This window comes from Diabrotica undecimpunctata, chromosome 3 (assembly GCF_040954645.1).
Source record: "Diabrotica undecimpunctata isolate CICGRU chromosome 3, icDiaUnde3, whole genome shotgun sequence".
NCBI lineage: Eukaryota > Metazoa > Arthropoda > Insecta > Coleoptera > Chrysomelidae > Diabrotica > Diabrotica undecimpunctata.
The window spans coordinates 7,830,657-7,853,972 of record NC_092805.1 but is presented as its reverse complement, the minus strand read 5'-3'; the positions used below and the strand labels follow the sequence as shown (position 1 = coordinate 7,853,972).

The window sequence follows — 23,316 nt, the reverse complement described above, 5'->3', positions numbered from 1 at the left end:
CCCAAACCCAATAACAGGCAACGAATTATCAATATTAACGATAATAAAGAGACGTCTTATGGATGACTTCTTTTTGAAATTTCTGACACTATGATTATTCAACTTAAAAATAGGTTTTCCTATTTAAAGCATTTAGAGTATAGATAGCGCCTTTCATTAACTTGTTAAGCTATATGGACAAAAATTTGACACAGTAAAGTTAAAAACAGAATTGACAGTTTTTTATGATGATCCAGACTATATTCAAAAAAGTGTACAAGAATTATCAATATTTAAAGTATTCAGAGATTGATAATGCATTTCCGGAAGCTTTTAAATTGACAAACCTATTTTTAACAATTCCAGCTACAAGCGCATCCGTTAAAAGAAGTTTTTTAGCAATGAAGCGGTTGAAATAAATGCCAAAGAAATACCCAATTGCAAGATCGAATGTCGTCAACTTCTTAAATTTTACACTTAAACAGATTTTTTACATCTGGTTTTGGTAAAACTAGAAAAAGTGATGCGACGCTACTGGTAGTTAGATTCTTTTTCTGAAATAGACTTAAGTATATCGAACAAATTTTGATAAATTCGACATCAGTGGTCTATGGAAATCAAAAATATCGATAAGTGGTTTACGGGGCAAAATGTTTTGGAAATACTGGTTGATTCTTTTTGTACATTTCAATCTTACCAGAATCGTAAAAAATGGCAAAAATCGCGTAAAGTTTATTTATTAAACAGCTTTATAGAAACTGACTTCATTTGTGTCAAAATACAAAAATTGCATAGGAAAGCTGCACTCTTCACCCTTAAAATGCATTGTTATTTTTGTTGATAGTCTAATCAAGAGATATCGACTTTTTATCGTCGAGTTTGATACAAATTTTATGTAACATTGATTTTGCGCTCGGATTCGACATTCAAAATCGCTGGCCGCTTCAAGTGCTAATAAACATTTTTGTTCAAAATTATCTCAGCTACATTTTTTATTTGAAATATTTTTTTCTACGGCGTACTGATTCTTGGTAAATCGATTTTTTTGCGTTTCTGCCCCCCTACGAGAGAGATTTTAGGGGGAAGCCCGAGGTTAAAGCGGTAAACTTTTTTGTATCTTTTTTGGGGTCCCAAAATTGATATTCTCGGTAAACGTTAGCTTGTTCGTTGATTTTTAAGGGGTCAAATCTCTGACGACTGGACTGTAGCGAGTACCTAGTGAGTGGTTTGGTCATCTGTCAGATCGTTTAGGTATTGGTTTTTTAATTAATTTTCCTAAATTGGTATTAATTTGTAACATTATAATGCGGTTAACATAGGGGTTAAACCAAATACTTATGTCTTGATTTCCTTGTTTCTATGAGGTATGATTGGAATGCATAGTACCAGTCAAACTTATATTTATATTTATAAAAATTATAGCTAGCTTTTAGATACACATCTAATAAAATTTAAAAAAAAAATCATGTCTTAATTTATCACATTTTGAATGTCATTGGTGAGGCCACAAACAATATCGCTCTATAATAACTAAAATACAATACAAATATTGTAGTTTTCGCGAAGAACTATAGATTGAAGTCGCCCTGCCAATTCAAGCACTTATTTTCTCTTATTTCTCCATCAATAATACCATAGCTAGCTGTAAAACATAACATTGATGTTGTGCGGCCCCCTTACTTTTAAATAAACGTTCCAAGGTAGCAGGAACTATGATGTTTATGACGTCACCCATGGTAAACGCGTCCAAAATGCGCTGTGAAAAGAAAATTAAATTAAAAGACAGTCAGTGGTCGGCCGTCTCGTGTCGTTGGTTTGTTAAATAATTGTGACTGCATTGTGTTTCTATATTTTTATTCGTCTGCCACTACGTCTAAAAGTTTTTGACAAGTATTTTGTGGATTAGGTATGTTGAAATATTTTTCTTGTTGCGTGTTTGTGCATATTGAACGATTGATCGCAAATTTTTGTGAGGAGCGGGATTTATTTATAGAATCGCGTTTCTCGGAAAGTAGGAAAACATTTTAGGTGACATAAGTTTTTCTGAGATATATCATAGCATAACTATTTAAATTCAATTGGATTTACCCAATGTAACTCCTTTGTTTGATTTATGTCTATGAATATAATTTAAATATTTGTAATATTAAACCAAGAAAAATTGGTTTTTGAAGCAATAAAAAGAGAATATTTGTAAAAAAAACATTTGTTGAAGCCCTTATACCATTTGATTGATTGATTTACATAATTCTAAAACAAATCTATACCATTGATTACAATTTTCCATCTCTCTATTTTTTTTATTATTTTGAAATTATTTTGTCTCATTTCGCCTTTTATCTGAAAGATTTTTGGATCAAAAAATAAATTATAATATTTTTTAAATTATAAGACGATTCCAGAGTGCTTTCGTATGATTAAAATCTGATACGTAAGAACTATATGCAGTTTTATTCTAACGTAACTATACATATATCTACAATAATTCTTAAGCTACTAGTGTACTTTAGAGTCCTAGCTACTAGTGTACTTTAGAGTCTAATTTCTACAAACAACACTGATAAAGTGTTATTAAAAACTGCAAAATATTCTGCTTTTAACTTTTACTCTCACTGAACTAATTTAAAACGCTTGGTCCTCTTGAATCTTCTCACCAGATGGGTATTTTCTCGACGTTCCATTTTTGATATGGTGATGATTTGGATATGATCTTGTTAAGAGTTTTTACATCTAGGTCTCTTTAGACTACATACTGCGTAGCAATAGTTTTTTGTCTTTTGATTACCACAGCTACTCTTTCCGAACTTATAAATGTTGGTAAATCCTTAAAAGTTTAATATAGTACTGACTTACAAGATAATCTACTGGAAAACAGAATAAACGTATACTCATATTACAAAAAAAAAAATAAATAAACATGTCTGTTGCTATTGACCCCATGAAGTGGGGCGAATGGCAACACTTCTTCTTCTCCCTTCTTGTATGTAGGCTTTAAAGCCTGTTGCTTTTTCAATATTAGCCTCCTACTACTACTACTACTATCGGTTTACAGCGTTCTCCGCGCCTTCCGACTCCTAACCGCCATTCTTCTCTATTTAACCATAGGCCTGGAGGGATTTCTCTTTCCTCTAGTTCTTTTTCAATTCCCTCTCTCCAGCTTCTTCTTGGCCTTCATCTTTTTCTTCTTCCTTGTGGTGTCCACGTCAAAATCTGTTTCGGAATCCTGTCATCTGGCATTCTCTGTACATGGCCCTACCGTATTAACTGTTTTGTTTGAATGTCATCAACTATTGTATGCTTGACTCCCATCATTTCTCGTATTCTCTCATTTGGTATCCGATCTCTTCTTGATTTGCCTGCTGCTCTTCTCCAGAAGTCCATTTCTGTTTTGTGTACCGTAGAAGTCGATTTCCATCCTTTTTGTAAACTGTTCCCAGTGTTAATTTTTTGTTCTTCTTACCAACTGCTTTGTTTCATTTTGTATTCTTCTATAAGTGTCTCGGGATTCTGGAGTATCTTTTATTTCTTTTCTGAGCCATGGTGTATTGTTTTTGTTTCTTTTGTTCAGTATGACTTTGCGTTTTCCGTTGCTGCTTCTTCAATGTTGTTTTTAATTTTCTCCCAGCTCAAATTTATATATTCGATGTCGTCTATTTGTTGCAGCTGTATATTCTGTGCTAGCCTCCTTTGGTACATTTCTCTTTTAGAGTCGTTCCACAGTGATTCTACATTCAATTTTTTCTCGGTAATTTCCTGTAGAAAATGATTTGGTGTTATTTTCATTCTTATTTTTACTAGTACTAGTTTGTGTTCACTCCCTGCGTCTGCTGAGTTTAAAGCTGGATTTTTGTAGTTGACAATACTTGTAATTATATTAGTATTTCACTGTTTTAACTAACAAAGGATAAATAACAACATATCTGTTTAGACAATATATTTGACATAACAAAAAAATGTATAAGTCACAAAGTAAAATTTGAGAAAAGTTACAAGTAATAATTTTGAACCAATATTTAACTTTAATGGTTATATAAAAATATAATTATTAACTTCTAGTACCTAACTGTAACGAGGATTGATTAAATTAATTTATGGTTTAGCCTTCAAAATCATCGTCAAATGTAATTAATTGTTGGAATTGTATTGATGTGCACAATTTTCGTTTTCCAAGCTTGTGGATCACATCATCAGATGCTTTAAAGAGTCTTCATCTGTTTGTGAAAATCTCAAGCCATGGGAGGATGTTTTGTAAAACTTTCGTAACTTTTTCTGTTTTTTGTAATTTTTGGTCCTATATATAACTTTGACACTTTGACAAATGATTTTCCTTCAAAGCTTGAATTTCAAATGAATTCTCTTCAGAAACACTCTTGCTCTATTCTGCTCCACTGTCTTTGAGTGAGTAATCAGGCTCTTTAGAAGTTGGTTCATCATTATATTTCACAGGTTTTTTTTTGTTTTTAACGTGCTGCTCTTTCGTATTTTGTTCTTGTTGCTAACTTCTGTTGTGCATTCATTTTTGCTATTAGAAATCTCTGCTTGAAAATCTACAACTTCAGGAAAGACCGATACTTTGGTTCTTTTTTGCCTTTTCTTTGGTTTGCCAGATTATCTTATAGCTTCCATATACTAATTAAAGTTTAAATCTAAGGCTTTAGCGATAGTTTCATTATTAACTTAAGAACCTTTGGAGCAAGGCAGCATACCTAGAACTTTATTCCTATCCAGTGGAATAAAGCCACATCTTTTTAAACCAGAAACAACATTAATTTCTTTAAGTCAGACCTATAACTTTTTAAGAATAGTTGGAAATCGATCTTTTGGCAAAGAAGCTTCTAGTCCTTGTTTCCACTTTAGAGGGATGCACCTACAAGTCCCTAAGTGGGTGGAAAAAAGGCACATTAAGAGGTTGTATAAGATAAAAAAAAACAAATTTGATGTTATGTTCTTGGTAAAGTTTAACCACTTCTACAGATAGGTGTGAGGCTAAGTTGTCGCCCAACAAGATCTTCAGCAATAAGAATCAAACCATCCCTACTTTGTTCAGTTGTATTTGGATTTGGTGGTCCTACAACTATCCACCTGTCATAGATATGCTGTTCTTTATATACCTCATATGGATAGAGGATGCCTGCACCAGCAGTAGTAAACATATTCGACACGAAAGCTTTTGTGGAATTTATTATCCTATCGAGATACTTACAACCCCCTTTTCAGTTTGGTCATGGCATAACTTGGTTTTATCATAATTAATAATATTGTTTGCTGTAATATATTCCAAGATGATTAAAGTATTCATCAATAGTCTCTTCAGTGATAGCTGGTCTAGACCGTTTTATATTTTGACACATACGAGCCGATATGTGCTAGATATTCTTGTGTGGTGCTAGAAAGCTGTGGACAAAATAAGGTCAAAGCATATTATTCTTCGATTTTGTGACAGTTTTGCTTTGCATACCAATTAAATCTTTTATTAGTATTCGTAAAGTAATTGAGTCAATTGAAAATCCCAAGCACCGCCAATCTGACGTCTATTAAGAGCTTTTCATCAGTTTCAGACAGGACAATCTGACCACCCCAATCTGATGTCTATTAATAGCTTGTCATCAGTTTCAAACAGGACGATCTGACCACCTTTTTTCTTGATCAGATCTCTTTTCATATGTCTGTATAGTACAGTATGCTGTATTTTATATTTTTCTGCAACTTTTCTAATACTACCATTATTAATTGCTTTTTTAATGACTTCTGAGGCGTTTTTGTTTAGTTACCTTCGCTACAAATTATTCCTGAAACAAAAAATAATTCTTATAGTAATCAAATAATATAATATTATATAAGTAAAATGTATAATTAAGTAAAAGTTTACTAAAACTTATCTTTTAAGTTTATACCGGGTGGAAGAAAGAAAATGTTGTTTTATGCTGAGTTTTGGACACCCTGTAGGGAGAACAAAGTATATAGGGGTAACTATATATCAAAGTCATGTTATAATCTCATGTTTTGTAAACATTTTGTTTTTTATTTTCGTGGTATCTTTAAACACAAAAAAAATAGACGGTTTTATTTTTTAACGTGTATTTTAATAATTGAAGCCATATAAAAAATATATACGGTTTTATTTTTTAACGTGTATTTTAATAATTGAAGCGATATAAAAAATTAACTTGTATAAAAAACAAATTAACAAAACTTTAAATAACGTAAATATAGGGTGTTCCCATCTCTACTTCTAATAAGAGCTTCACATCGTTTAGGCATGCTGGATATTAAGCGGGCTAATTGATTTTGGTCTATGAAGTTCCAGATATCAATAACCATAGTTTCTATATCCTGCAGGCAAGTAGGAAGGAAGCTGACAAAGTCTTAATTGTCTACCAACAATATCCCATAAGAGTCCAATAGGATTCATGTCGGGACTGTGAGGGGACCAATTGACAATGTCAACAACATGCAATACATAGGGCTTTGCGTTATCATTCATTAAGGTGAAATTATTTCCTATATAAGGTGCGAAAGGAACAATATATTCAGACAAAATTTCTGTAATGTACCTTTCGCTATTTCAGCTCCTTCTGAGTCTTCGCGTAAAGGCAAGAAATCCGTTCTTGCTGTCAAGGAAATTCCACCCCAAAACATCAGAGAGCCTCCATTAAACAATCTCGTTCTTCTTATACTGTACTATACTGTGCATACCACTCACCTGGTCGACGAATAACTCTTAAGCGCCGATCAGAGCTATAAAGGTAAAATCTTGACTTGTCCGTAAAAAGAACGTTTATCCAGTCCTAGATGTTCCACTTCATATGTTCTCTAGCAAATTGTAGTCTTTTTCTGTGTTGGTCTGCTCAAACTGTGACTCGGATATGAATATTTTCTTCCAGAAGAGGTCTTCTGACAGTGTCAAAACGTTTCCTTAAAGCGCAAAGTCTAATGTATCGATCTTGAATAGATCTAGTCACTCAAGGTCTACCTTTTCGTAGTCGTATGGAATAAATATAACTTTTCCTGAAGTGTCTGACAATATAAGAAATTGTTGTATGAGCAAATCCCCATCTCAAATTGTAATGTTATCGCTTGAACTCATTCATCGCGAGTCATAGTTCTTTTAAGCTGTTCCATTTTCTAAATAAAGAACAAGAAAAATTGACAACAACAATGACAGCTCTTAAATGACCGAACTTTGCAACATGCAACAACATATAACAACAACAGCGATTATGTTTCTTAATGCTTTGTGTTGCTTGTGTCGTTTATATTTAGATACGTCGTGCATCTGAGGTGATGTTTTGGCTTTTTAGTAAGTTTTGTTCGTAGGTATAGCTGGAAGCTGGCCTGCTACTGTATACCTTCTCTTTTCTCCGGAATTGGAATCAGCGGTAGTTCCATCGAGCTACATAATCCATCCGATAATCTCAAGTGTAGCCAAAGGAAATAACTCCAAGCGGAGTTATTTAACGTTGGCTACACATTTAATGCCCTTCTGAAAGACGCAAATGGAAAAATCGTTATAGAAATTAAAGAGAAATAAAAAAAAAATGGAAGACATACATAACAGATCTGTTTGAGGATATTCGGCAAGAACCGGAAGAAATCGACAGCGAAACGGGGCCAGAGATCATAATAGAGGAAATCGAACAAGCAATACGAAACGCAAAAAACGGAAAAACTGTAGGTCCAGACGAAATACCTGCGGAACTACTGAAATGTCTAGACAATGAAACTCTACCTGTACTTCTGGAGCTATTTAATGAAGTATATAAAACTGGAAAAATCCCACAGGAATGGTTGGTGTCCACCTTTGTAGCAATACCAAAAACAGTATATGCCAAAGATTGTTCAGACTATAGGACAATATCACTAATAAGCCATACCCTCAAAATATTTCTAAAGGTGATTCATAGAAGATTATATAGAAAACTAGAGGATGATATGGATGATACTCAGTTTGGGTTCCGCAATGGACTGGGAACGAGAGAGGCATTGTTTGCTTTTAATGTCCTCTCTCAAAGATGCTTAGATATGAACCTAGATATTTATTCCTGTTTCATCGACTTCGAGAAGGCATTCGACAGGGTCTGACATGAAAAACTAATAGAAATACTGAGAAACAAAGATATAGACAGACGAGACTTACGAATCATTATCAATCTGTATTGGAATCAAAAGGCCAATATAAAGATAGAAGAACAAAAGTCCGAAAATATAGATATAAAGAGAGGAGTAAGACAGGGCTGTGTTCTGTCACCATTACTGTTTAACGTGTACAGTGAAGCCATATTCCAGGAAGCGATAGCGGATCTGGGTGATGGAATCTCTGTAAACGGAAAAATAGTAAATAACATAAGATTCGCTGATGACACCGTTATAATGGCAGACACCCTGGAATCGCTACAAGAATTGGTAAATAGAATTAACGATTATTGCATTAGATACGGACTAAAAATAAATAAGAGAAAATATAAATTTATGATTGTCTCAAAAACGCAACATGGAAATGAAAGATTAATGATAGAGCAAACCGAAATAGAAAAAGTAGAGACATATAAATATCTGGGAACCTGGGTTGATGATAAAAATGACCAAAGCAGAGAAATCAAAGTCCGAATTGAAACTGCAAGGCAAGCATTTGTGAAAATGAAGACAATGCTTACCAACAGAGACCTTCAGTTGCATCTCAGATTGAGGACTCTAAGATGTTACATATTTTCTAGCTTACTATACGGAATGGAAGCTTGGATATTGAAGAAACAACACATAAGGAAAATAGAAGCGTTCGAAATGTGGTGTTACAGAAGAATATTAAAAATTCAGTGGGTTCAAAGGATTACCAATGCTGAGGTACTACGACGTCTAAATAAGGAGTTAGAAATTATGAACAGCATAAAAAGAAGAAAACTAGAATATTTGGGTCACATAACCAGAGGAGAAAAATATGAGCTACTGAGAATTATTATGCAAGGAAGGATCCAAGGAAGAAGAAGCATAGGAAGAAGACGCATCTCCTGGCTGAGGAACCTTAGAGAATGGTTTAACTGTAGTTCACTACAACTTTTCAGAGCAGCAGCCAACAAAGTGACCATAGCCGTTATGATATCCAACCTCCGATAGGAGATGGAACTTTAAGAAGAAGACACATTTAATCGTAACATCTGTATTTCTGTACGTACCTTTTGTACTCTTGATATACTGTTTTTCTCTTTGCTCGATAACTTCAAATATTTTGTGTCTATCGACTTGCTCAAAGCCTTTTTCTAAGGGTAAATTTTCTTCATTTTCATTCATTTGATTTGTAATGAAAACCTTTTCGAAACCGTGCTATTATCCTCCTATAATGGCTTCTGTGATATTTTTTAGTTGTTGTTAATAGTTTTGAATTATATTTTATAAATTGCTGATACCTACCTCTATGGTTCCGGCACAGTGATGACTTGTGCCTGTTGTGACTAACTAAAATTTAAAAGAAAAATCACAAAACAATTTCTTGTAAAAGTTTCATATATTATGTTGTAGAATTTTTTTCTTTAATCGAACTTTTATTATTATGTATAAAAGGATCATGAGGTTATCTTAGCAAATGATAACTAAAATTGCTTGTTAAACCTTGTACTTATTTTACATTAAAATACCCTGTTATTTATGGGGTTATTAAGAACTTATTTTCTAATTTCTTCTTTATCATTACGTAAACAAAACAGTCATAAGAAACCGCTGCAATTATTTTTACATATAAACAATTCATGGGAATATCATAAATATGAATCACGAACAAATATCAACAATACCTAAAATAGTGATAACCCTGGTAATAAAATTTAATTATCTTTATATAGGTACTGTTAAGATCTAATGCGTTTTAAAGTATTCACTACATTATAGGTACAAGTTAAATGGCATTGCTGTCCTTGTGACATGAAAATTGTAAACCTAAAATATAGATTTAATTAAAAAAATATTTTTATAGCGTACTTAAATGTGATGCACTTATTAATTAAAAAAAATTGCGTTTTAATTTTTTTTTATTGCGTGCTTTTTAGAATACTCTGGTTTTAAACTGTAATCGTCATAATCATTGAATATGTTTGATGATTATGACAAAAACTTTGGTTATATATTTTTTAGACTTTGTATAACATTTTTTTGAAAACGATTTCCGGAGTGGAAATTGAAACGTCAAACATTTGTGAATTAAAAATGTTATTTTCAATACAACCAATAATTGTTAATACAAACATAATATTAAAATAATAAATAGGTAAAAGAAATAAAAATAAGACTTGCTCACAATCTATTTAATCCACCCCCAACGACCGGTTTCGCATACTACAATTTGCTATGCATCTTCAAGTCTTAAGGTACATGGTAAACTAAATGCTGAAATTACAAAAACCCGCATTAGCGGTCGGTACAAGAATTATTATTTAGTGATTTAGAAAACATAGTCCAAACTATCCTGGTTAGCTGGATGACGTGTGATCATCGGTTTTATTGTATCTGTTTAACAATTAGATGGATAGTTCTTGAAGGGAGAGATACTAACTAATAAACTAGGAAGTAGGTGTTGTGTAATTGTTTGTTGAAAAGAATGTGATGTATTATATTATTTAAAAGGTATTTACATTTATTCAATAGGTATATTTTGGAAATGTGTGTTAATTTATTGAATCATTTATTAAAAACAGACAGCTCTATGATAAATGAAGGTAGATGTATAATTTGTGGGTCTGCAATGACTCCAACTTGTAATTATCAAATTATGATAAATTGATATATCAAATTATTGATAATTACAAGCCCTAGTAATTCTACGATTGCAATTTTGTGTGTGTTTGGAGGAAGGGTTAACGTGTCGTAGTGCTTACAAGCAGTAGTCAGTCAGTAGATTCTTGGTGTTGTCTTGTAGTGCGTATTGGTGTTTAGGTACCTGGTACCTAATACCTTTAGGTATTAGGTATTGTGAAGGTACCTTTTGCGTGTTACCAGCTATACCAGGCTCTTTTAGATAGAGCATTTTTGGCATGTAGATAGTTAATATCTACGGTATCTTAGGGGAGTCGCTTCTAGGCTGTTAAAATACTCATCATCAAGGAAGGAAACTTTTCTAGCGGGATGCCTAATGAGTATGTGTCCTAGGCGGTGGCAAGAAATTTTTAGGACCTCTTTGGCTCTGGTGTTGGAGCTGGTTATAGTGCGGAGTGTGTATCTTTTTCCAAGAGTTCGGATCCTACTCTCGATTGTTGGGATGTTTGCCAGTTGGTGTATGATTGCTGATGAAAAATCAGCTCGCCTTCTCATGATCTTTCTCAAGATCATCTGTGGTCATAATGGCGTTTAGTTGGCGGTTGTTCACTAGGGAGAAAAGAATCGCCCTTTACTCAATAATGTGTCTGATGTAAGTTTTATAAGTGTGGAGGAGAGTCTTACTGTTTGCCCCCCAAGATTTACCATCTACAGCTTCAAGGAGTTTAGCCCTTCCTCTCACCCTGTTAAGGGTGTGGTTAAGCTCAGTGTCCCAATTGAGGTTCCTCTGAAATTGAACACCCAAGTAGTTGACTAAACTCTGGAAAGGGAGTATAGTTACGTAGAGCTCTATCTGGTTACCATCGTCTTCGAACCTGGAGGTTCTTGGGTATCCGGGCTTGTATCGTAGTAGAGTTGAGAGTGACTCTCCATTTGTTGTACCACTTGACAATATTGTCAAGTTGGGCTTGAGACCTACTGAATGCAGAGCGGCTCCTTATAGTTCCCTCTAGTGTGCCTGAGGCAAGCAATGCTGTATCGTCAGCATATAGGAGGATTGTTTCGTTTTGAACGTAGGGGCGTGGGAGGTCACTGTTATAAACTGTGTAAAGGATATTAGCTAAAATTGAGCCTTGTGGTACTCCACCAAGTGGAGTAAAAGGGATAGAATGTATGCCGCTGATTTTAACTCTTATAGTCCGATTGGAGAGATAGGAGTGAATGGTTTTTAGAAAATAGGTTTGCTGTCCAGCGAGGCGGAGTTTTTCAATCAGACCTGCATGCCAGACTTGATCGAAGACCTTCTGGACGTCTAGGAATATGCCTATGGCGATTTTACCTTTATCATTGAGTGCTCTGGATACAAAAGTTGCTGATCAGCCAATGCATTTTGTGCGAAGTAATCAGTTTACATCCAAATTGTAATTTTGGGATGATGTTGTTTGTATCTAGGAATTCTACGAGTTTTTCCTTAAGGATTATCTCGTAGACTTTACCCAGTGTGTTTAGAAGTGAAATTGGTCTGTAGGATTCTGTTCTGGTTAAGGGTTTCCCTGGTTTAGGGGTGATGACTGTGCTGGCCACTTTCCAAGGAGTAGGAAAGTAGCACAGCAAAAGACATGCATTGACTATGTTTGTGAGCAGCGGGATTATACCCTCTGGGAGTTTTTTGAGGCATCTCCTTTGTTTTTACCAACGTTGCACATCTGCCTGAAGGTGTTATCTTGCACAGGAGCCATAATTGGATATTGTATATTATAGTCTTCGAAGTGCTAAGGGGGTAGTAGAGTATGTCCTCCACTCTCAGTGTCGAGTGTCGAGTTTGAACAATTTTTTGAAGTTAGGGTTATCTGGTGAGATAAATATTGCCTGGAGTGTGTTTTTGACAACTTTAGCTTTCTCTAAATGATTTAAAATGATTGCATTATCGATTACTAGATGAGAGAGAGGCCTTGAGTTTTGTTTAGTTAGGGTTTTAAATTTGTTTCAGAATTTTCTGCCGTCTCTGTGATCCAAGTTAGAGGTAACTCGTCTTCACTGATTTTGTTTCAACTCGTTAACCTCCAGCCTTATGGAAGCAGAGAGACGGTTATATTTTGTTTTAATGTAGTGGTCTCAGAATCTTTTATACTCTCTGATTAATCTGCGCTTCATAGCGAGGATATGCTGTGGGAGCATTGGAGTATACGGATTTACTTTTATGAGGGGAATTGCTAGGGAGGAGGCTTAGCGTAGGAGGTTCACAACTTTTGAAATATAATTGATATCGTCGATAATCTCGTCTATATATATAGCAGTTATTGGTGGAAGGGGGAGTCTCTGTTATTGTATAGTAAAACTATATAAGAATAATCATGAATGTTGCTTGTGTAAGTCCATTTCAAAAGGTAAAAGAAATAATAAATTAGACTTACTCACAATCAATTTAATTTAACTATCCAGACGACCGGTTTCGCTTTCTACAATATGCAAAGCATCTTCAGGTCTCGATACAAAGTTAAAATATGCAAAGTACCGGCATCATTTATTTAACTTTGTATCGAGACCTGAAGATGCTTTGCATATTGTAGAAAGCGAAACCGGTCGTCTGGATAGTTAAATTAAATTGATTGTGAGTAAGTCTAATTTATTATTTCTTTTACCTTTTTTATATAAGAATATTTTAAATTTTCAGTTTTAAATGTCCTTTTCTGTTGTAGTAATTGATTTTTTTAAATAAATAAATAAAATTTTAAATCCGCAAGTCTAAGCACTTTAACAAATAACACAATATCTGGATCGGTGTATAACTGATATAGTTCAAAGTTGTATCTTCGACGTCATAGCGCGTTTTCATTTACGGCCCCAAAAATCTTTCTAAGAATTTTTCTCTCAAAAATACCAAAAAGTCTTTCACAATTTTGAGATAAGGTCCACGTTTCAGTCCCATATATCAAAACCGGTCTTAAGGTCTTGTATGTATTGAGTTTTATTGCACGTTTTATATTTTTATTTTTTAAATGTTTCTAGAGACCGTGAACAGTTCTGTTTGCTATTGCTATGCGTCTTTTTATTTCGTCGCTTGTTGTGTTTGTTGCGTTTACTAGCGATCAAAGATATGTGAATTCTTTGACTTACTCAAAGGTATGGTTATTAATTTGAATTCTCTGTGGATATTTCGGGGGTTTTTAGAAACCAACATATATTTGGTTTTTTCCTCGTTTACCACAAGTTCTAATTCACTTGCCGCGTCCGCAAGCCTTGTAAAAAACTACACCATGTCTCTCATACTTCTGCCCACTATAACTATATCGTCAGCGAATGCGAGAATTTACGTCGATCTATTAAAAATAGTTTCATTCTTTTTAATATTTAATTGTTTGATTGCCTTTTCCAAGGCTATATTAAAGAGGAGACACGCCAGCGCGATCCCCTGTCTTAAGCCATTATTAATGTCAAAGAATTGTTATGCAATATTTTATGCATAATCTTGCATTTTTACAAAAATACGTGCAACCATATGCGCATATTTTTCAAGATTTTCTTTGGCATTTTTTTCGCTCTTTAGTATAACACTTTTTAAACAAAAAACTCCATTTTACCGGAAGTCACTAACAATTTTGTGATCTATTCGGTAATAAAACGTTTTTGTAGGTAATTTTAATGAATCATTATTGCCTGATATTTGTATAATCAAATCAAACTATTAACAAATGAATAATCTGAACATCTGCGTTTTACTATCAATCAAAATTAGGTGGTTGCATTCATTATTTATTTAGTCCCGATCAAATATGTACCAATATTGCTATTTTATCATAAATATTCGCAAATGTTTGTGATTTGCAGAATTTCATTAGATAATTAATCGTTTCTTGTTAAATATATAACAACTAAATAATTGATTGTGTTTAGCGAAGGTGCGTTCACTTATGGTATAAGCGTATTAGACGCCATTGGATCGATAATTATGACATATAAGGTGTACATTCCGAGAAATGTGTATGCTTAGTACATTGTCTATAAATACAAAGGCACACAAATAAAGCAAGAATCTGCTTTATGATCGTAGGATAATTTATCGGTAGGGGAGACCAGTCTGTGTTGGTACCCATAATAAAAATGGTCTGTAAAATCCTTAATCGAACAGATAAAAAACTCTTTTTACCATGAAAAAGTTAGTAACACGTTACTCTTTGTAATAACAAAAGATTTTGACAAATGAAACAAAAATTTGACAGTCAAATTAAAAAAAAAGCAAAGTATGCTATCATACCCGAATAGTCGGGTATGATGGCATACTTTAGTTTTTATGGTTTATTTTGACCTCCAAGTTAAATATTTCAAAATAAATTAAACAAAACTGTAAAGGAACTTAACAACTCTATTTAGTAGTAATAAAACATTTATATGCATAATTTACACTTAAACACTTCAATTTTTCTCACATTCTATGTGGCACCAACTAGGGATGGCGGTTTTTGACAAAACACCGGTTTTCGGTTATACCGGTTTTTTTTGCTTACGGTTTAACCTGGCGGTTATAACCGGCCAAAAAAAACCGGTTTTTCCAAAAACCGGTTTTCGGTTTTTTAATCCAATAGTTACAAAGTTACATTTACAATACACTTTAGTTTGCGATACTTCATTCGACTCGATATCAATATGATCAAAATTAGAACTATCGAAAGAACATCAATATAAATAAAATATAATATAAATCAATATAAATAAAACACAATTTTTAATAAAACCATTTTATGCTATTAATTATTATATTTATTTATTATTTTATTATTAATTATGATTATGATTATTATGATTATTATTAAATATAATATAGCGTAAGATTAATATATACATATTGCAATAATATACAATAAAAGAATATGAAGTAATATTTTAAGTAAAAAAATATAGGTTAGAAGGTTACAAATAGGTTATATTATATGAAATGGATTTAGCATTATGTTGGCCAGTATTTTTCATGAAGCCTATTAAGAAAAACTCGTTCATATAATATGTTGGTCGGTTAAGCGGCTTCTCTCATCTGACACAATATCATTCAATGATGACACAAGTCTCTCTGATGCCACCGAACTTCCGACCAACGACATGTATTTTTTTAGCTATAAAAGCCAAGCCTGGCATACAGGTTCTGTTCTGATCCCAGAATGAAAACGGATCACTTGGCAGCAAAGGCCGCTGCAGATATAGAGTCAGTTAATTTGAAAAAGAACTTTGAATCTGTGTGTCCTGAGAACTTGAACTGAAACCACTGTTCATCAACTCCAGATCGTGTGAAGACCAAAGAGGGTTTGATTTTAAACTCACTTTGGCTTCTTCATTCTGGAAGGAGCAGGAAAGAGAAAGTTTTCCGATTTCGGTAAGTTACGTCCTAACTTCCGAGCCTAAATTGGATGTGACTGTCTCCGCTATATACGGATTCAGATATAGTTTTTTGAACCTCGGGTACGTGATTGTAGCATGGCAAAGCAGGGGATTTCGTAAAAGAATAGTGCCCCTCTCTTGAAGGCTAGTTATAAGCTTTTAGCATAACTTTTGAGCTGTACTAAGGTTTGGCTTGAGGTTTCTTAAAAATCTTTCGATAATAGACACAAGGGGGATAACAAGGCTAGCAGTAATGCACTGGGAACCCGAGATCTCCTTTGTGGCCTCATCACAAGGCGATAAAATGCTTACAATTTCAGTGATTAGTTTCTGAATCAGAAATCATCCTTGGTGCTTTTTTAATTGAGGGATCTGCCAATATTGCAGCTATATATGGGGACATTAGTGTAAATCTTTTAAGCATATGGTAAACAGAATTCCATCTGGTTATAGTCAGATGCAGAGAGCAGTAAACCAAAATTATTATACTACTGCTCAACAGAGAGCGCTAAAATAATGCAGGTTCTATTGTCAATGAATATAATGAGAGTAGAATATAATATGCAATTATTGTATTCAATTAATGATGTAAATTTAATTTACCATTTAAAAATATAATCCTCTAAAATACCCACCAATTTTCCTCTCCTCCCAAACCCAAAAAATTCCCCACCCCAACCATTTCGACTTTCCCAGACTCTTTCAAATGGGATTTAAAAAAAAATAATATCAACATAAATATTTTACTTAAAAATAAATTGAATAATGCAATTCATCTTTTATTTTTACTACCATCAAAAAAAAATTATCATGTATTACTTTTAACACGTTTGTATATTTGTATAATAGGTACATTTTAACTCATTTAATACTTCCTGTATGTGTGTATCGTTTTGAAAACGTAGGGAAATCCTTGGAGATTCGTATTCGTAATCGGTAATTCGATATTTGTAGTCAGAACATTATTTTTGGTAATCAGAAACAACTAGAAACAACCATTCACTTTCAATGTCAAGAGTCAAGTGTGAAAAATAGGTGATGTAAAAGATCACTTCTTATGTAAATATTATGATTACAAATACCTTTTCAACGAAATATTATAATAAAACGTAATTGTTTCTGGCTGATGAGAGTTTGCACTTTCAGTTTGCTTCTGTATTTATAAAATAAAATAAAATTTGAATTATGGTTTTGTTTGGAATAATTACTTGAAAATAATAATTATGATTGGGATCCAAAAAAATACCTAACCTAATCATAATCACCGTAAAAACCTAATAACCGGTTTTTACTTTAAAAATAAAAAATCCGGTTATAACCGGGACAAAAAAACAACCGATAAAACCGGTTATTGCGAAGTAAAAAAACCGGTTTTCGGTTAAAACCGGTAGGTTTTTCCCATCCCTAGCACCAACTGCTACACTTTTGAAAACGAATCCAGGTCTCTCCCTTTTGGATATTAAATATTGCAGTAGAGACAGGGTGCATCCGATTCATGGTCGGTTTCGTTTATTTTGACTTCTTCGTCTTTTTCGCTTTCATCAAATATTCTCTTCATAGTTTCATTTTTCTTCCTAAGCATCTTTCGTCTTTCTTTTTCCTTCTTTTCCGCAAGTTGTACTACTGCATTAGCTGGTGAATTGTTTAAAACACCTGTTTTTTGCTTTTTCTTTGTTCCATCCTGTGATGCAGGCGCTTTAGACATCGACGATATTTGAAAGAGAGATTGCTTAAATTATGACATTTTATTTTCGTCTGGTTTTGGAGAACTTGATTTGGATTTGGAACTTACTTTTACAAAATAGGCTGCCTCTTCAGCTGGTTCAAGTTCATTGACTTTATGTGGCAAGTCATTTTCATCATTATTTACAATATTTGTAGTTTCAGTAGCAGCGAAAACATAATCACGAAATGGATCCATGTTTAGAGGTTGAATTCCTATTTTAGACAAACCACTCAAAGCATTTTCTATTGTAGCTGCTTTTTTGTATGCATTACAAAATAATTCCCCTACCTGACTGTGCCGCACAGCATGACCTAGATTTTATCACAAATATTTCTGAATTTCCTGATCATAATAAATGGTTAAAGGCCCATAACCGCTTACGTCCAATGGTTGTAAATGATATAGACAAAATAGAATAATATTATTTTGTTTTGCAAATTGCAATACACCTAAGTTCTTGTGACTTCCATGTCCATTAATTAATAAAAGCACTTTCTAGATCAATGATGGTTTTACGAAATCTCTAAAATGTATAAGCTATGTTAGAAGCAAATCTCCATTAACCCATCCATTTTCTTGGCACAATCCTAAGCAACCTGGCAAAGCGTTGTCTAAGAAATCTTGTTTAATTTTTTTCCTTGGATATATGATACCGAGAGAAACAAACGTTCCAATCGCATTCACGGCACAAATCACTGTTAAATGAATACCTCTCTCCGCACTTGATAACCTGCTTGCACCTTTTTGTTGCGAATATCTTTGCAGATCTAGAATGTACAGTACAGAAGCCACTTTCATTCACATTTCAGATTTGATTTGGAGACAGATTATTGTCGTCAATAACCTTTGTCAACGTTGAAAAAAATTTCATAATTTTTGGTTTATTAAGCGCTTAAGCTGTAGCTAATGAAGTTTTTTCTGGTAGTCGCAAACTTCCTAAAGGGATTTGTTTTTCAAAAACCCGTGCATCCAATCCCATCCTGCCAATTTCTTTGATTTATTAAAAGAATGTGGTAAATGGTTGGGCTGTGCTATTTCAAATGCCAGTCTACGAAGTTCTATCATGTTTAAACCAAAAAAACAAACTTTAAGATCTCTTAAATGGGTGACTAGTATTGCTTCAAACTCCTTGCTAAATGTAGGACGCTTACCACACAAATAACTTTTACTGAAATTTGTAGCAAAATGATTTTTCTCATGAAATTTTGTACGTATAATGCTTGCAGGGACATTGTAAGTTTTTGCAGCACGTTTCCATCCCATACGTTTGTTTCTTACTTCCTCCAGCGCAAATTTTATCATACCCCGGGCTATCATACCCCGGGTGCCATCACAGACTGGTCTTCCCTATTATTTATAACAGTTTTATAATCGATTTTAAGTTGGATATTTTTTCACTTTCTCGTCATTCCTTTAGTCTTTATTAGTGCATGGTGATACTCAAAATATTGTTTGTTAGCTTTCTTTCTCCATTGGCTGTCCCAGATGGATGGATGAATGTAAGGATTTTCACACCAGAGTCTTCATTATTGGGTCTGCCCAGCCCATCTTGTTAGATATCTTTCTCTTCGTCTTTCTTCCTTTCATTCTACGAACAGCAGTTCCATAGTCTCCGTTTTTCTGGCTATGTGGGCGAAGTAATTTAAATGTGCTCAGTTCACTTTTTTTAATAGCCCGACTTTAATATTAAGCTCTACGAGAATTGACAGGTTGATACTGTGTTCTGTCCAGGACACGCGTACAATTCTTCTGTAAACCCAGAAATCGAAAGCTTCGATCTTACTTCTATCGATTGAGTCCAACCGTTGGAAGTTTGTGGAATTATCAAAAGATATTGGTTGTGTTTTGGAGACCTCAGATTTTAAATATCCCCACAAAAAAATCGAGTGGTGTTAATCCTGGAGATCTAGGTGGCCACTATATAACACCCCTTCGACTAATCCACTTGCCGGGAGAATTTTGAACTAATCTCTCACACGTAGGTCAAAATGTGATAGAGTTTCGTTTTGCTAAAAGTATAGTCATAAGTTATTTTCATCAATCAAAAAATTCCCTTGGTCATCTAGTTGGTTTTCCACCCTATCAACAATTAAAACGTTTGATAACATTATCTATAAGTTCCAAATATTTTTCTCTCGTCAATTTTTTTTCAATGAATACTGACCCAATTAGAGCGTTTCCTAATATTGCAGCCTAAACATTTATGTTTTGGGGTATTTGAAATTATCTTTACCTAAAATGTGTGGATTCTTACGTTATAAATAACTATCTTTAACCGTAATCCTAGGATAATAATCAAAGCATTCCTCAAACTTGACACTCCTGCTAATAAAAATTAAATTGATTGAGAACACTTAATCTCCAAAGGGAGACTTCTCTTGGTGAAATTGCTTCTTCTTTTCAGGATCAAAAAGGAATCCACCAACCAATAAATATTCTTTATGTGCACCAGGTATTCATTTGTTAACCTGTGAATAAGTCCAGGAATTTAACAGTTTCTTACGAAAATCTAATTGCATATTTCAGAATATCTGAAATATAAGAGAAATATAGGAAATATATAAAAAAAAATTGGTCTAAAAATAAATTCAACAACAATGGGAGGGGTAAATCTAACGTTTATACATTAGCGCTAAAAAGTGTCCCCTAAAGTTAAAAGTTGAGCTTTTTAATAAATCGCATTTCTGATATTGTAGGTGGGTCCTTCTCAAGTAAACACACTGTATATTTATATAGCACAAAGTGTGAATGTTTTTTCAATTATTGTATGATTGATGGAATGTTGGCGAGCGATGTAACTCGGAATTACAAATATTCAACATATGTAGTTTCAAAATAAATATTGTTTTGTTTTACTGAATAATCTATTTTAGATTTTAGTTGCATATTTCGAATCACGAATATAATTATGCCGGCGCGATTATTCCAATGATAATTAATGAACAAATACTTTTCAAAAAAATATTTACTGCGTCTATAAGATCTGCTCAACGATACATGAAAGAAGTCTAAGAAATGAAGCACTGATTACTCAAGGCTAATATGAAAGTTACCACATTTGAGATTATCTTTAACTAATTTGGAGGTTAAACTATATGGTTATCTCTATCAACGTCATTTGTGTAGAAATAATCAATTATTATTTCATTTATATTAAATTTTAGGCTATTATTAGCATATGGCTATTAAAAATTTTTGCTAATTTTTATAGACTTTTTTTTTGTCTACTAAAATAATGTAGTCTGTTAGCGATCGTCCAAAAAGCGGAAGACCTATTACTACCAATGTCCAAGAACGCTTTTTAACGTTAACTGCCCGAAAAAAACCCCTCTGACTACCTCAGCTGTTAGAAGAGAGCCCCAGCAAGCTCATAATATTGTAATTTGCGATCAGACTATTAAAAACACGGCGAATTTATTTACAAGAAGACCATTGTTTATACCAAAGCTTACGTTAGAGTAGAAAAGGACTCGACTGGACTGGGCCAATAAACATTTACAATGGCATGACAACAGATGGGAAAACATGTTATTTTCTGATGAAACCAAAATTAGCCTTTTGTCGGATATGTCGGAAAATGGCCGAATTAGGATTTGGATGAACCCAATTCGACAAGATAGACTTAACCAAGCTGTCCAAAGAGTCCCATATCAAGGTGGCTCCATAATGTTTTGGGGTGGCATCATGCTAAATAATAAAACTCCTTTAATTCCTATTGTTGGTAAGATGAATGGACAGATTTATATTGATACCATTCTTAGGCCTGTTGTACGCTTGTGGCGAGGAGTTATTGGTCCAGAATTTATTTTTATGGACGACAATCCGTCTCCTCATCGTACGAGACATGTGGTAGATTTTTTAGAGACAGAAGATATAGTCAGATTACAATGGCCCCCTTGCTCACCTGACTTGAATCCCAGTGAGCACGGATGGGATATGCTTAAAAGAAAAATTCAGTCCCGGCAGTCACCCCAAGGAAACTACAAGACCTTAGAATAGCAGCGATTGAAGAATGGGGCACCATGGACCAGAACTACATTAATACACTTATAAGAAGCACGGGATATCTCATTCAGTCTTGCATTGATGCAAGAGCTGGAAATACGGCATATTAAGTATTAGTTCCTATATCTGTACAAATTAAAAAAAAATATATTTATAATACATATTATAAATAATCATAACAAATTGTTAATCCTTTAAATTTTGTTTATTGTTTTTTTCAAAACATACATATAATAAAGTATTTTGTTAAAAAAAAAAAATAGATTTCACCAGATTTGGTGGATAATTATGAAAATATTACATTATGCAAAACATTTTTGAGTGTATATATATATATATATATATATATATATATATATATATATATATATATATATATACAATTAATATATTTTTAAAGATTATGCAAGAAACTAGAATTTAAAGTATTTATATTTTGGATCAAAGGTAAATGACCTGCAATGTCATATTGCTAATCAGTGAAAACAATAAAAACACTTGCACCTTCGCCCACTGAAGATTTAATTCGTAATTGGTCAAATGGTGACTTTTACACGTTTCTATAATTGTATAATTGGTCACGCTGAGACTATATTGCATATTTCTGATTCATTTAGTTTGTTAAATTAAGTAATCGTTTACCAGAATGTAATAATAGCGCAATAAACTGGTATCAAACAGCTATTCTTTGGTAACTTATATCAATTTAATATTATATAAATAAAGATTTATACAGGGTGATCAACTTTTGTGACGGTGGGAACAAATACCACAAAACGAGATTTTTGCTTTTATGGTTGTTAGTGAACTTACAAAAAAATAATAATTTATTAAAATTGAAGTTTTTCTAATACTTTTTATTCTACTTAAAATAAACTTGGTGTTCGGTACTTTTAAGGGTCAGTGTATTTAGTAAATTCTATCAGCTCCATCCTCCTCAATTTAAATATAACTAAGCGGTTAGTAGTACAAATCAAATCTTAAGTACTTTATTAGCGCTAGATGCCGACAAAACCTACTCGCATAAAAATGTAGTTATCCTAACAAGATAATGGTATAGAATATATTAAAATGACTTTGTAAATTTATTTTCATGTACTAACTAAACTGGTTTTATATGTATATGATGTTGTCATAAACAATGTACATTTTTTTATATAGTTTGTATTTTTGAATAGTTTTATAGCGTGCAAAATATTATTAGAACTGATAATTAGCCTGGATATGCTAATTATAAAAGAAGAAATAATGAAAATAGCTTTAGAACTTCTACTACTACTAACAGTGATATTATATAATAATAGTCATCCCGAAGCGCCTCCTAGAAAACATAAAAAAGCTGGGTCTAAATGAACATCTATGTAATATTATGCAGAAAGCTGTGTTACTTTCGACGTCCAGATGCTTACGAAAATTTTTGGGAGATACAGAGATACACCGACATACCAAGTCACCTAGGACTCGATAACATGAAAAGAGTCCCACCAGAGCTCAAT

At 33.3% G+C, this 23,316-nt stretch overlaps 1 protein-coding gene across 5 annotated transcripts in view; it reads left to right on the top strand.

The window, feature by feature from the left end:
• Positions 1-1,729: 1,729 nt before the first annotated feature.
• Positions 1,730-23,316, top strand: part of LOC140436415 (uncharacterized) — a 63,254-nt gene continuing 41,667 nt past the window's right edge. For all 5 annotated transcript variants that reach the window (XR_011950280.1, XR_011950279.1, XM_072525231.1 and 2 more), the window contains exon 1: positions 1,730-1,885. The gene's annotated coding sequence lies outside the window, so the exon portion shown is untranslated. The remainder of the gene's footprint in view (positions 1,886-23,316) is intronic.